The following is an 11,480-nucleotide window of genomic DNA, read 5'->3' as shown; positions in this document are numbered from 1 at the left end:
CTTGATCAGCGTGTGTGTATGGATGAATGCGCATGTGTGTGTGTGTGTGTGTGTGTGTGTGTGTGTGTGTGTGTGTGCGTGCGTGCGTGCGTGCGTGCCTGCGTGCGTGTGTGAGAAAGTGAGCGAGAGAGTGAGAGAGTGAGTGATTGAGAGAGAGTTCCACTTAAATTGAAATAGTTTGGTGGATTTAGAAATAAGATGAGTGTACCTTCACTATATTCCTTCCGCAGCACGTGCAAATAAGTTGTGAGTACCAATACCACTGCTTGATTTGTCTTGAACAGGATTATTCACTGAATCTTTGGATGTTGCCAAAAAAAGTTAGATTTGGAATTATTATACATACTGTTTGTTTAACTTATTCCTGGGGCGGCCTCTATCTATTAATCAGCTTTACCAACCAATAGAACATATGTGTGATGTTGACACATAGCCTATTTAATAGTACTGCATAAAGAACAACAAAATGTAGGCAGTGCTTTCGAAATAACAACATAATCTCACATCTCACATTGTTGGTCATTTAAACTGGAACATACACTTAAATGAGTTACATTCTGGTTGACGCAATGAAATCAGCGTCTCTTTCTCATGTAGTGCGACGTGATGAGGATGTTTTCTTGGTTCGGTGAGTTGGATATACATTATGTGTTGCTCATGCCTTGTCACTGCACGTAGCCTAGGTTGTATATCATGAATGCAATTAAAAGCCCTCTATTTACGAACAGAAAATGTACCTGAACACGACATATGAACGATGGAGTGACATTCTCGTCTCTTGAAATGATACCATAGCCTGAATATGTGTTGACATTGATTAAATAAGCGGCTCATTCAAAGTAACACAATTCGTTTTTCGATATAGGTGCCTTTGTCAATTATTTTCTGATTGGCATATTTAAGTTTCAAGTTTTAATGTCATATGCACAAGTGCAGTCAAATGCCTTTCTTGCAAACTCAAAGAAAGGCATTTCACTGTACTTGTGCACGTTACATTTCAACTTGAAACTGAATTGTTTTGACTAAATGTATTCCGATAATCCCTGTATTTTTTCTTAATTCGTTCACTGTATTTCTAAACATTATAGGAACCTCTGTCTATCGAACCAGTTGAATTTAGCTCAATGGCTAAAAGTTCATCCAAGTAGAAAAATAATACTAATAGCCTACTGATACTAAAACTACTACTAATAAAGCACTATTACATGATATTGTTCTATTCTATTATCTGTGTATTAATAATTACAAACTATGCTTCTAATTTGTAGTAGGCCTACACTTATATTAGTAATGTTTTATCGATGATGAAGTACATTTTCTAGACATGGGTTATTTGCATAAATTCTATCAAAAAAGGATTGTGACCCTAAACCAAAATAGACTGTTAATACATCCTTGATTATGAATACATTTCAAATGATCTTCCAGTGTAAATTACGTGTTATGGCGCTATGACAAGGCAACACATTGAAATGCATTATTTATTAGTTATATATATATTTTTTAAACATTTAAATATTCTGAAAGACAAAACAAGTAGGCCTAGCCTACCTCTCTACTTTCAATCCATAAATACATTTTGCGCATTCGGAAAGACTCCAACATCTTCTCTATGCTCCCACTGTAACAGCGATAGGATTTGGAAGGCTATTTAATTAGGCTGTCCTACCAATGTTACCATGCATCTGATGATGGCAGCCGCTGTGGTAGGGAACTAGACAAAACTTCACAAGATGATTAATGTGTCTCTAGCATACTTCAGCACGGATAATTCCGTTTCGAATAGAGAATAGTCTATATGGCCAGGTCTTATCTTCTTATAGCCTACTAAAAAGGGGCCGCGCAAAACCCATCCACAGGTTGCAAAATTAACTCTAAAAGCGGCAATGGGTCCGTTTGGAAAAATGTCTCTCTTTTGTATAAAAGTGGTGTGTGTAGGACCTCCCGAGTGGTGCAGCGGTCTAAGGCATGGCATCGCAGTGTTGCCGCATTACAACCGGCGGTGACCGGGAGTCCAATAGGGTGGCACACAATTGACCCAGCGTTGTATGTTTTAGGGCCTGCAGGCTGACTGCGGTTTTCAGTTGAATGGTGTTTCTTCCCAACAAATTGGCGCAGCTGGCTTCTGGGTTTAAGCGAGCGGGTGTTAATAAGCGCGGCTTGGCGGGTCATGTTTCCGGGGGACGCATGACTCTACCTTCCCCTCTCTGGAGCCGGTTGGGGAGTTGCTGCGACGAGACAAAATTACAATTGGATCTTAATTGGATATCACGAAATTGCGGAGAAAAAGTGGGTAAAAATTACAACAAAAAAGTGTTGTGTGGCTGAACTGAAAACTTTGACTCCGTAGTGCACTTTGTGATACAAGCACAACATTTGGCACAGAGCAGCTATACAGTAGCCCATCATTCTGCAGCGATACACTATCCCATCTGGTTTGCGCTTATTGGGACTATCATTTGTTTTTCAACAGGACAATGACCCAAAACACACCTCCAGGCTGTGTATTGGCTATTTGACCAAGAAGGAGAGTGATGGAGTGCTGCATCAGATGACCTGGCCTCCACAATTGTCTGACCTCAACCCAATTGAGATGATTTGGGATGAGTTGGACCGCGGAGTGAATGAAAAGCAGCCAACAAGTGCTCAGCACATGTGGGAACTCCTTCAAGACTGTTGGAAAAGCATTTTTTATTATTTTTTATTATTTTATTTAACCTTTATATAACTAGGCAAGTCAGCATGGATTCCAGGTGACTACCTCATGAAGCTGGTTGAGAAAATGCCAAGAGTTTGCAAAGCTGTCATTAAGGCAAAGGACTGATCATGTCAACATCATACTTTCAAAATCTTAGCTAGCAGTCATCATCATGAATCAAGTCGACAATTTACTGGAAAATCATTTTTAATCCTTCTCATATGAAGAGAAATAACGAAGAGAAATGATAGATAAAACGTATTGGTGCTCATCGGCCATTGGCCATAAACATTACATAACAAGTTGGAAATCGTAAATTCAACAACGAGTGGTTTGGAAGGAATCAGTGAGAGTGGCTGTGTGGTCCCAAATCTGGGATGAAGGGGCTTGTTTCCAAGTTTAAAATGATAAACATTCAACATTGGCCATGCTGTCAATGAAGCATGATTTGTGCTGTGCTCAAAACAACTGTTAACTAGGAACTGCGAAGACGTGACTTCAGCGAGTTCAAGACAACTGGGAAGTCAGGAAATAACACGCTCCGACTGGGAAAATAGGTTTTGAAAGGTCATCCAACTAGGAATTGTAAATCCAGCCTTTTTTCTAGAGCTACGACCTGAAGATCAATGACGTCATCATGATTCGATCTTGTTTTTTTCCGGAGTTCCCAGTTGTCTTGATAGCACCATAAATCCAGAGAATACCAGGCTTTGATGACAAAAGTTGCCCACGAAGGACTGCCGCGCCACCTTCCTGTTCAAGTGAGCACAACAAGGTGAGTCCAAAATGTATTGTATGCTGCTGCATAAATGTTGTAATATGCCAGGGAGATATGTATCCTGTAGCTAAGAAAGTAAGTAGTAAGATGTTAGGAGCCCACATGCCTCACCCTAATAATTTGCTATATTTACCTCTCTTCATTTCACCTACTATTCTGACTTGGTGGTGCACATGTAGCCTATAGCCTGTTTTAGAGAAATGTAATCATCGAATATTGTAAGAACTTTCATTGTCTGCTTACATGCCCCCTTTATTTATCCTTCGGTTCTGACTTGGTGTACAGGGAGAACACTGTAAGAACGTCCCATGTTCTGAATTCTGTTGCCTTACATTTCATAAGTGCTAAACTAAACAAATAGTTATATTGACAGCGTCCGTCCTAGCTCGCTCATTAATGTCTTAATCGGAATTACAGATTGCCTCTAATCCGCTTCTCGTCCCCTAATGCCATAGTTTGTACATCTCAATTGTCATTAGAAACCACATTTGTTTAACCAAGTCAGACATATCAGCTATGTTTTTTTGAAAGGCAATAAATGAGGCTCAATGAACTGTTGCTGCCAGACAAGGCTCCGCTGATAGCCAGGTGTAGCAGGGGTTTGATGTTAGGACTGCTGTTGGGACAGCTTTATGTATGCCCTAACAGTTTGTGGGCACCACTTGTCACCGCTATAGTGCAATTGATGTATTGTGTTGTGTTGTGTCGTGGCAGATGAGCTCATTTTGCCTATATCGGTGGCCATTTTAGGTGGTACTGGTACATGTATGTCAGATTAGCTCAATCGACAATTTCTCAGCCTCTGAGTATCACAGAAATCCAACACTTTGAATGAATACCAGAAAAATGTCCATGAAAAGTGGCTATGGATCAAATTTATCAAAATAACTTTTCAAAACATGAAAACCATACAAAAACATTTATTTTCAAACATCCAACTTGCTATAAATGTCATTTTATTTCTAATATATGCTTATTTTGGGGGCATTAAACCATTTATTTGTGTTATAAAAAGTTTTTAAAATAAAAAGTGTTATTGCTTGACAGACAGTGTCAATTTGCAGCCATTACCAATTATGACCTCCGCTGACGCTTTTATGATAAAATATGTAGGCGCTTTTATAGTTAAGAAGACAGCGGCCATATTATGGGGCAAACCATCCCGACCCCTGAGAGCAACGAAAAGACACTTTCTGCAACGATGAGTGATCATGACCCCGACCCTATCTCGGCTAGTTAAGAATTTCAGGAATTGTACATTTCAGGAAAGTTAAATGGATGCATTTTAAGTCCCAGAGGAATGATCAGATCCTTGTCTATAATATGCGTTGTAAACCAGCAAAGTGAAAAAGTGGATACAGAAAGTAATGACTTGTAAGGACATCACATTAACTTTTGCCAAATCACGCACATTCAGCTTCAACAAAAATAGTAGGCTACTTTCCCTTCTGTGACAGTGCACCAACTCCCCTTTTCAACCCCGTCTCTGCTGTAATCCAATCCAAGATGTTTAGTAAGGGAGAGAATAGGAATCCACTAGTGGCCATCTTCACCTGGGAGTGAAGCCTATTCTGTACGCCCACAAACAAGGACGCTTGCCCATATAAACAAACACACATCACACCCACACACGCTGTGTTCCTCACTCATCATAACTCCCAACAAGCAGTGTCCAACTGTAAAACAAGGCAGAGACCCAGGAATCTGTCAGGCCCCGTGTCTGTATGGTTGGTATTCCTCAGTGAGTTTACTGAGCTCAGTAATAAATAGCCGGGGTGACCCAGCTTTAGCCTGCTGGAGGCTGGGGGACAGAGCAGAATGCTGGATCAGAGTTCCATCAAAACACACAGCAACACACAGAGAGAAAACTAAACACAGCATAGTGTTTGTGTGGTTAGAGTTAGTGACTCACTGCTTTTCCTAGAAAAACAGAGATTTTTGTGAAAAGTGCTTATAGCATAGAAAACATTGGAAACAAGGGCTTTTTGAGAGTGATGGTAGGCTAGCGCATGAAATGGATTTGAACAATGCTGGATGTATGTTTTGCAAAAAAAATTGCAAAAACTGAGATTAGGCGTGCAGTCGTGATAGCTAAATCAGCCGTTGCTGGAACAACAACTTTGGGAGAAACTAAGCATGTTAATGAAGAAACATATTTATAAAGAAACATATGTTTGGTAATGTTACCAATAGAACCAATGCGTGTTCTAGGCAGGAAACGAACGTTACATTTTTCTCTCCACAGTCAAGAGGGGGCCATTAAATGTTTTCACGCGAGGTGGGGGAGCCCCCCAACCAAATGTTGCTTAGGGTCCCCAAAAGGCTAGCGCCGGCCCTGAATAGACCCCAATGTGTTGTTGCATTTAATCACACGTATTTTATGTAGTCCTTGTTTTTGATCTATCTCCACTGCTTCCGATCTTGCCAACCCCTCAGTGCTCATGGCAACACTGACACAAACAGTAGACATGAATGAAAGTGAACTCAAAATGGCCACCATCTCTGTTTACATGGAAATAAAAGTAGATTCTCAGTAACTGCCTCAATTTGTTACATTCCAGAAATGTTCTTGCAGGGAATATTTCCCTGATCATTTTTTTTAAACATGGTGTCAACTTTCCTCTTGGTATAGAAGAATGTTCAGTAATACACTGGAAAACTGCCATAGGCCTAGATGGACATTTGGTCAGTCAATACCGTAGGATGACGTGTCAGAGTTTGGGATTCCTAACGGAAATATGCACTCAGCATCATTTCACCATCGACAGCTTCCTTGTAGGGTACATAGTGGTCATCATGTAACCAATTAGACAAGATATGTCTCAATTTGTTCCGTTGGGGCCATGGTGTGGCCGGAAGCTTTGGCCCGAAGCAAGCGTAGATATATGCAGCAGCACTCCGTTAAATTGATGAGCTGAGATAGTTTCTGACTCCACCATCTGGAATTCTAGTCTGGGGTTCTGCTAAAAGCTGCTGACCCACGTTTCAACTCTTAAACTCGGGGAAGAAGGCAAGAGAGAAAAAAAAGCCTGTCATGTCGGGAAGAGTCACTGTGTCAAAGTCCTTTATCTTACCATCAACAGGGGAGTTGGAAATAAGATTGGAGGGCTGAGTCGTCTGAGGCTGGGGAAATAAAGACAGAGCTATGAGACAATTCAAACTGCTGTTCGTTCTAGCAGTGTGCAGCAGGGCTTGGTCCCCGGTCCCTTATGGTTTCACAGCTTAATGCTATAATGCTTCATATTTGATTGATTTCTAGCAATAACTACATACTTATTGTTTAAAACATGAATGCAACAACTGGACTCTGATGAACATCTTTTTGTCCTTTGTGTTCTGATCAATGGGCCGACTAATCATGATCATTCTTTAGATGTCCGATAAGGACTGAGACATAATACCCCACCTTGACAACGAAGATCTCTCTCTCTCTTTCTCTCTCTCTCTCTCTCTCTCACACACATACACCCTTTCACTATATTTAAAAAAAAAATGTATCAAAGGTTTTCCTATCCCAGAGGATCTCCTAGGCATTCTGTAGATGTCCAATCTGGCATTTCTTAAAAATAGCAAAGAGGAGTAATAGCTCCCAGGGCCATACAATGCATTTTTACTCTACAAACAACAAATGATCTTCAAATAAAACCTGACAGACTTTTACCCAAGTGCTTTCCAGTCTCAAGAAACACAGTGATCCAGCTGACCCAGAAAATATTTTGTTTTTCCACACCCTTCAGTTCCTTCGAGAATGATGGACTTCAAGGTAGAACATTGGGCCACTTCATTTGCTCTGCACTAATTGATAGCCCCAGTCGACTTTCAGTCGTTTGATTCATCTGTGGCCTAAGTCCACTGAGAGGCCTTAGAGAAAATGAGAAATTCTGCTTTTAATCCATGGCAGAGAACACTCAAGTTTGAATATGCTTCTGGCGCCTTGAGCAAACAGACAGCACTTGAAGCGACAAATTATTGTAAACATGGAGAGAACATGGCCTCACTTCAATGGAGTGCAGAGGACAGCTGTTGAGAGCAGTCTGCAACAACCTGTACAGATGTTACAACTGACAGATAACACAAAACCCTTTTTCAAATAAATCACTGTCTTCTATAATCAGCTTTCGTCTTCAGTGAACTACATTAACTGGGAAGGGGATACCTAGTCAGTTGTACCACTGAATACATTCAACCGAAATGTGTCTTCCGCATTTAACCCAACCCCTCTCAGAGAGGTACGGGGGAGGCTGCCTTAATCGATATCCACATCATCGGCGCCCAGGGAGCGGTTGTTTTTGGGGGTTAACTTCCTTGCTCAAGGGCAGAACGGCAGATTTTTCCACCTTGCCGGCTCCGGGATTTGAATCCAGCGACCTTTCGTTTACTGGCTCAAAGCTAGGCTACTCGCTTTTGAAACCACCCAAAGTCTGCTTCAAAACAATGTCCCTCTGTTCACATGCTCAGCATAAATAATCAGGCACTCTCTCGTACTCGTACTGGTGCCGTTAAGGCCCTTGCTCACTCCCTTCTACACTATCTGCGGATACCACCGAGGTCAGTTCACATCAGCACAGCATGGCCACATGCAGAACGACATAAAAACTACACAGGTGTTGGATGAGAAAGAGCCTCTTTGGGACGTCTCTCTCTCTGGGGATAGTAGACTGATACAGTCATTATTACTAAGGTCCAGTAGAGAGAGAGAGAGGTGGCCTTGGGGCTGGTGCTCCACAATGCCCATTGTTTACTAACTGCTACAGAGGACTGACTAAGCTATATCTGTACCGCCATTCAGTTAACTCAATGCTATACAAAAAAATGTATAACAAAAACACAAACCATACTAGCTACTGTAGTCACTGTAACAAACCTTCGCTGATTATATTGGAGGAGCAACATGGGACTCTCAGAGAGGGAGAGAAAAAGTTACATTTAATCCTATTTTTTATCACCTTAATGCAAATGACAACAAGACTAAACTGGGCCCACCTCCACGGAAAAGCTACAGACGGAGCTCGCAGTCTGGTCAGAAATAATAATGTAGCGTGTGGGAGTTTGATTTACAACCAGAAAGAGGAGGCTCTAAGAATAACAGGTGGTACTGGACGTGCAGGTGGTGATGGATTTGGGCAGTGCAGTTGATAAGGCAAAGGCCCGAAACTTGTGTGAGACTTGAGTATCTTAAAAACACTGGCAACTCTTCAAAAGGCTGAACGGGGAAATGTTCAGCTATTTGAGCGGATGTTGGAAGCCGTCCAACATTACCTAAACACAGGGAGACTGAGGCACTGAGCGCCGTATCAGCTAGAGAGGTACCGCCAGCTGCAGCACCATTAATTCATGCGCCTTGGTATGCTGCAAGTCAGACTAACTTGAATTCATGTCAAAAACACTACACTGAACTATGCCTGGAAACTACAGAAACATACCAATAGGACTATTTAGAAATGCAGTGATAAGGATTCATAAGGAGTCGTTTTGGTAATAGTTCCTATGAACCCGCTGTATATAACACGTTCACACAATGTCTACCTGTGTACTGTAGGACATACAAAACTTCAATAACATCCATTGTGAACTATATGAATTACTATAAGCCGTTGCAACTGCTTATGGCTCCCTATAACAGCCTTTATAAACAATTTCCAGACTACATTGCCTCTTTGTAAATGCCTCATAGGTATTGCTCGACAAGTAATGTGCAATACCTAAAGGAAAGTCCCAAGTAGTATAAAACGGTGAGTTCTACCTCCTAACAACACACTAGCAATCCTTTGAGTTGAAACTGTTCAGTCTCTACTCTCTATGGTTTGTGAGGAGGAGAAAGTGGAGAAGGGCTGGCTGGGGTTCAACAGACAGAAGAAATGATGTTTGGTCTGCCCATTTTTTTCAAACTTACTTATCTCTGTGTATAAGAACGCCACAGCATCAGTATAGTAGGAATCAAAGTCTTACAAATAACAGAGCAGTTCTGATCTGCTGCCAAATCCACGGTACTGAACTCTTAAAATGAAGAGCACGTCAGACGGTTGGTGTCAGCGACGGGATCCAACTCTGCTGATAGTGAATGGAGAACGAATTGCTTTGATAAAAAGGTCACAATGTTACAGTGTTTCAAATTGAGAAAAGCATCACCCAAGGACAAGCGTTCGTTGGTGTACTAGCTTGTTTTGGTCACGCCACTGCCTGGCTGTTTTGATTCCTCTGACTCACCAGAGCTGGGAGATAATGAAGTGTCACTTGATGATGGTCTCAATTTTGATCTATCCTCATTGCTGGGTGGTGAGTGAGTCATGAGTCGTGGTAATATAAGTAGGGATGTGGAAGCCACATTCAAGGTTGTGTTCTGTTCCCTAAACATCACGTCCTTGTCACCTGTCCATGAGGCACATACTCCAGTAGTTACTAATGGGGAGTCGGGCGAAACAAGATTACCTTTCTGCCTAGAACGTTTGGCAGGAAAACTAAGAAGAGCACAGTAAACATGAAGTCTAGTCTGTGTCTGCCACTGGGTTCACTGGCTGGTCACTACAGTTTCACATGGCCTACAGTAGCCTAAATGCAGGGCCTTACCACGACAAAAACATGGAAGTAGAAAGAACATCACTCAAGTTCCAAGTAGGCCTACCATATGCATCACAGATTCCTAAAGAAAAGTTAGACATTTTCCAGAATAATGTAATATTCTGTCACGTTCGTCGTAACCATGAGACCAAGGCGCAGCCTGATTTGAATACATTCTCCTTTATTTACAATGAACACGAAGAAACACTAAACAAACTAATAAAATAACAAAAACGACCGTGACGCTAATAATAACGAGTGCTGACATGCAACTACACATAGACAATAACCCACAAAACCAAAAAGGAAAATGGCAACCTAAATAGGATCCCCAATCAGAGACAACGATAAACAGCTGTCTCTGATTGGGAACCAATTCAGGCCACCATAGACCTACAATTTACCTAGACAATACCAAAACCCTAGACAAGCCAAAAACACACATACCACCCTCGTCACACCCTGACCTAACCAAAATAATAAAGAAAACAAAGATAACTAAGGTCAGGGCGTGACATATTCTAACATCATTTTTTGATATTCTTTTTGTGTTATTGGCAGATTTGACATCCTGATCATCAGTCATTGCTCTGGGGCATGACGTTTTAGCAGTGCCGCTTCAGCCACTATCAGTGTAAATTTAGCTCACTCCTGGACCGTGGCTGTGAGGCAGTGAGTACCCACTAACTAAACACTCCTCAGTGACATGAAGGCCATCCATCACTGGACTCTGCCATTGTAGTGCATGTGAGAGAGCGATTGGGTCAAACTCTGCTAAATCATCTGAATTCCTGCTGTGTCTTGGCCCTTGCTCTCGAGATGAAGATAAAGAGTCATGCACATTCCTCAATTTAATAATTAATGAAGTGACACGTGATGATGTTGTGTTGTGGTGTGCAATGTCTATTAAATGTGCGACATATGTCATATTTGTATTACATTTGTGTTCTATACAACGTTACATTATTGCAGGTATTGTAATAACATTCTAATGTAGTGGAGCTTTTTTTATTTAATTATTTTTTTTTTATGTTCCCACCAAAATGATCACACTATCGACTCTTGGTGATATGCACGTCTTCTTGGAAGACATGCCAAAACTCGAGTTCCGATGGTTATACTGTACAGAACACACTAAATAAATAAACGTTGCTTATCCCTGCTGAGGAATAGAACACACAGTGGCACCAGGAACTCCACCGACATCAATCTGAAGACCTTTGACCCCATTTTTCCTCCAATCGGACAGGTCATTAGACACTGAACGCTACATCATCAATCTGAAGCTCATTGATCAGATCTGATCATTGTTTCCCGGAAAGTTGCCTCACAGACTTCATCCACACATCTACGTGTTATCCCAAGGAACTCAATAATCGAGAAAGAAACAAATCATCTACCCTGAGCGGCATGACAAAACAAGGAAGTGGGTAGATCAGAGAGACT

The 11,480-nt window shown here is 41.4% G+C and overlaps 1 long non-coding RNA gene across 1 annotated transcript in view; it reads right to left on the bottom strand.

Moving 5' to 3' along the window:
• Positions 1–11,480, bottom strand: part of LOC149985523 (uncharacterized) — a 509,038-nt gene that overhangs the window by 66,134 nt on the left and 431,424 nt on the right. The gene's annotated exons all lie outside the window — the stretch shown is intronic.

The sequence above is a fragment of the Oncorhynchus mykiss genome, chromosome 1, assembly GCF_057628025.1.
Source record: "Oncorhynchus mykiss isolate SJ-2025 chromosome 1, ASM5762802v1, whole genome shotgun sequence".
In the NCBI taxonomy this organism is placed as follows: Eukaryota; Metazoa; Chordata; class Actinopteri; order Salmoniformes; family Salmonidae; genus Oncorhynchus; species Oncorhynchus mykiss.
This window is presented reverse-complemented; position numbering and strand designations above follow the sequence as displayed.